Source organism: Trypanosoma cruzi, genomic scaffold (genome assembly GCF_000209065.1).
Source record: "Trypanosoma cruzi strain CL Brener 1047053517029 genomic scaffold, whole genome shotgun sequence".
Lineage (NCBI taxonomy): Eukaryota > Euglenozoa > Kinetoplastea > Trypanosomatida > Trypanosomatidae > Trypanosoma > Trypanosoma cruzi.
Window position 1 is genome coordinate 16,718 of NW_001849552.1, and position 3,948 is coordinate 20,665.

At 51.9% G+C, this 3,948-nt stretch overlaps 1 pseudogene, besides 2 other annotated features; it reads right to left on the reverse strand.

Annotated features, from left to right (window-relative positions):
* Positions 1-990, reverse strand: Tc00.1047053503591.10 (annotated as a pseudogene).
* Positions 1-3,948: a sequence feature (areas not merged during assembly with more than two copies in the genome that could not be assigned to a particular haplotype).
* Positions 3,244-3,281: a sequence feature (AT_rich).

Consider the following 3,948-nt stretch of genomic DNA (forward strand, 5'->3'; position numbering starts at 1 on the left):
GTAATTTTATTTGTTGCTCCCGCCTTGCCCGCTCTTCCTCATCCCGTCTTGCCGTTTCCTCTGCCTCTCTTCTTGTTTCTTCTCTCCGTACATAAAGAAGGGCTGTGTCGAGTGCTCCCTTTGCAATGGGAATGACCGTATCCTTTCCTTCAAAATCCCTCCAGTGTTCAAGCAAGAACACGCCTTCTTCTTTCAGTGTATATGCAGACTCCAGTAGTATTTTCGTCTCTCGGCATAACGGGAATTCCGTCATTGTGCACAATGACGTTTCGCCGTTGGGGAAAAACGCATGGGGTTCATAAGAAACCTCTCCATAGAGACGTCCTCATTGGCGTCCACAACGCCCCTGCCGCCAAGAAAAATACGAAGGAATTCATTCAGCCTCATGCTGGTGATGCGATCCTTTCCCTCCAGCAGTACATCCTCCACTTGGCTCAAAAGTGTCCAATTTGTTTGCTGCCTTTTCCCCACTCCTCTGCAAGTCGCAGCGGGTTGATCGGTGTCAGTATGGAAGTCCGACCTCGTCCTCTTCCGACAATCCCCTTGCGGCACAGTGGGCACTCGACTCTCCACATTGCCGCCTTGTACACTCTCCGGCCTTCCAGCAGGCATCGTTTCTCCTCGTCTTTCTGGTTGGATTGAGTCGGATCTAAACAATGGCCACCAAACAAAAAAGGGGGATGAAAAAAAGAAAGACAATAGGCACAGTCATGACTCGCAGCCAAAACAAGAGACTCATCCACAGCAAGAGAGTCATCCACACAGTATTCGACACACACCACATGCACGAGGACCATCACAACGATATGTGGATGTCATCCACCCAGCACAGTGTTGGTTAGAGCCAACAATAATAACAACGTGGTGAGCGCGGAGGATTCCTCCACGCATACCGCTCGCCACGGTCCCGCATCCGTGTGGCACCGCCGTCACCGCACACACTCTGCAGGAGGGCGTGGGCAAATAAACCCTGACAGAACCCCAAATCATACACGCCACAACAGCGATGCATCACGGTAATCCCCCACACAACAGAAAAGAGTGCAATTTGCATGCTTTATGGAAAATATCTGCAATGCGCGTGTCGCAAAAGAGTGCCGTGACGCCGCCTTTCATGTTGCATTCGCCATTCACGTACCACTTGGAAGCACGCAGCCATCACTCCTCCGTTCAGCTCCCCGTGCTGCTCGTGTCGCTCCACTGGAGGAATTTGTCACCGCACATCCCCATCACCGTGCATTGCGGAATACAAATCAACCACACGGCATGGGTGCGGTGCCACCCCGCCAATAAATCCCAGGAAATACCCCACTGCCTCGTGTGGCACGGGCGGCAGTATCATGATGCCTGCAGAAGGCCTTTTTTCCAAACAAGAACGCGGCCCCAGCACACGCCCGTAAAAACGTTTGGTCCGTCGCACGCAAAGGAGTTGAGCGGGAGAACAGCAGGAAAGACAACACCGGCAGCCATGAGCAGCCCGCACACGCCAACACACCGCTGCCCCGCATATCACCAAAAATAAAAATACCAAAGAAACTTGTCACATCCCAACTACAAATCGCAAGTGCGGTTGCAGCACACACTCCCACCTCCTGGGCATGTGCGGCCCCTCGCTGCTCGGCGCTCTAAGTGAAATCACAAAAAGCACCAATTCGGGAACATTCGACCACCGCCACAGCAGTCACGCTCCCCATTTCTCACAAAGGCAAAGGCTTGCGACGGCGCAGCGGACGGCGGCACGCACAGTCGCAGGGTAATGGACTGCCGCGGAAATCACGAAACGGCGATGCGCCCCTCCTTTGGGAAACCCAACAAAAAACATGTGTCGCGCAGTCCCCGTGAGCAACACACATTGAACCGTATTCAGCTCCACTACTTTGGCCATCCGCACACACAGCATGAGTGCGACAACGCAGGCAAGGAAGCACGGAATAACAGCACTCATCCCTCCCATAAAGGCTTTGCGGTGTCCGTGCTGCCCTCAACAATAATTCCACCCCACATCACCCCTCTGCATATCCGCAGCAAAAAGGCCCACACGGTGTACACTACATTACAATTTCCTAAAGAGCAAGCCGGATCATCAGAGTGCTGCCCTCTTCTCAATGTTGGGTAGAATCTCTCTGCTCCTTGTCGCCGGCAGCCTGCGGTATTATGGAGAAGCATTACGTTCTCGGCATATCTTTCCATTTACTTCACTTTCTCGAAGCCGCAAATGAAGTGATGTCCCACAAGCAATTTCGACCGTTCCGAAGAAAGTGACGTGTCAGACGCGCTGAAACTGTGTGCGTATGTGTTATTACGGGCGAGCGACACGATGCTCTTGCACATCCATGTATTCCGATCCTGCGCAGCACCCCATTTGGCGGTGCGGAAAACGTTGGACACCACGCACGCACAAATCGCACAATGAATGCCCCTGAAAAATAATAATAATAACGTCAACACAGACACAGTGACCGAACAAATTAACAAAAGAAATCCAACCTCTGCGCGTCCTCCCACAAGAAGGTGAAGACACACACACTTGTCCCCTTAGTTTCACTCCAACTGCTCGGAATTGATGGGTCTATAGTAGGAGGAAACACGCTACTCTTCCCTCGCTCCCTGTCACGAGGCATGGATGCTGCGAGAGGCTGCCAAGATGAGCCTCACGTGTGTGGAGGGCCCAATGCTCGGGGCAGGTCGACAGCCACCCACACTCACCCCCACTCACAAAAGGGCAAAGGCAAAGGCATGGAGAAGAAGCCCGCCGCACGGTGCATTCAAGAAGGCACACGCAGAAGCACCGCCATCCACATCGTACCGCAAAACAGCAATGCGAACAGCACACACCCACGACCGCAACAAGAGGAACGAGGCGCATCCAAGTCCAACACAGTCCTTTACTTACCATTGCCCCGAAGGAATAGCGTTACGCCTCACAGCAGGTCGTGGCGGTGGCGCCCCACACTCACAGTGAGGCACGGCGCACACCATCAGCTCCCCTCAGAACGCACTCATCAGGGCGCCCAGTCACCCTCGCACCATCGCAATGGTGAACACAAACGATCGTCGTCGCGGACTATCGATGCTTCTAGCAGAAAATAAAAAGTGATGAGAGAGTGTCAACTGCACGGCTAGCAGTGGGACACCCAATGGGACACAAAGATAAATAGTGGCATTCAGTACAGCATATAATAAAACAAGCCGCAGCAAATTGCCAAATACAGAAAAACAAGAAAAAAGGCGTAGGTTCAGTAGAAATAAATAATAATAATAATAAAGAAAAAAAAATAAATCACCCCAGTGGACCTTCATTTCGTATATCCCTCAGCGCAGCAGGAATTGTGCATCTCCATATGTTTCTTACAGAGGAAAAAAAGATCGCAGTGTTCCACGTGTCCACACGAAATCCCTCACATTTCATGAGGCACTCGGCCTCTTCCTCCACCCCTCGTTTTGTACAGTCCGCGGGACTGCACAGCAATGAGGCCGGCACCGCGTGCGGTGCAACAAAAGCAAATAAAACAGGGGGAAACACGTCACTCATGAAAGTGTGCAGCTAGCGGCAAACAAAAAATAAATTAAAAAATAGTAAAAAGACAGGGGTTCTGATCCCTCCTACAAAGCACCAGCAGCACATTATATCCAGAGGTGAAAACAAAAGGGATAAATAAAAAACCTCAACGGAGTGCATTGAGTCTTCCTGAGGAGCTGCACACCCTTTTCCACGGGGAGTCGCGGCTCCACTCCCGCCGTCTCACACAGCTAAGAGCTGCAATGCCCAGAGCCCCAGAAGTAGAAGCAACAAGATCCGAGGCACACACACACGCACCGTGCCGTAGCCACTAAAGCCCTTCTTCAAAAAAGTGTTGTTCGTGAGCTGAGAGGCGTTTCCATCTTTGGAACCACCGTCAGTTCCCGCTGGATCATCCGGCCCTTCAAGCATTTTCCCAGAAAGAGACT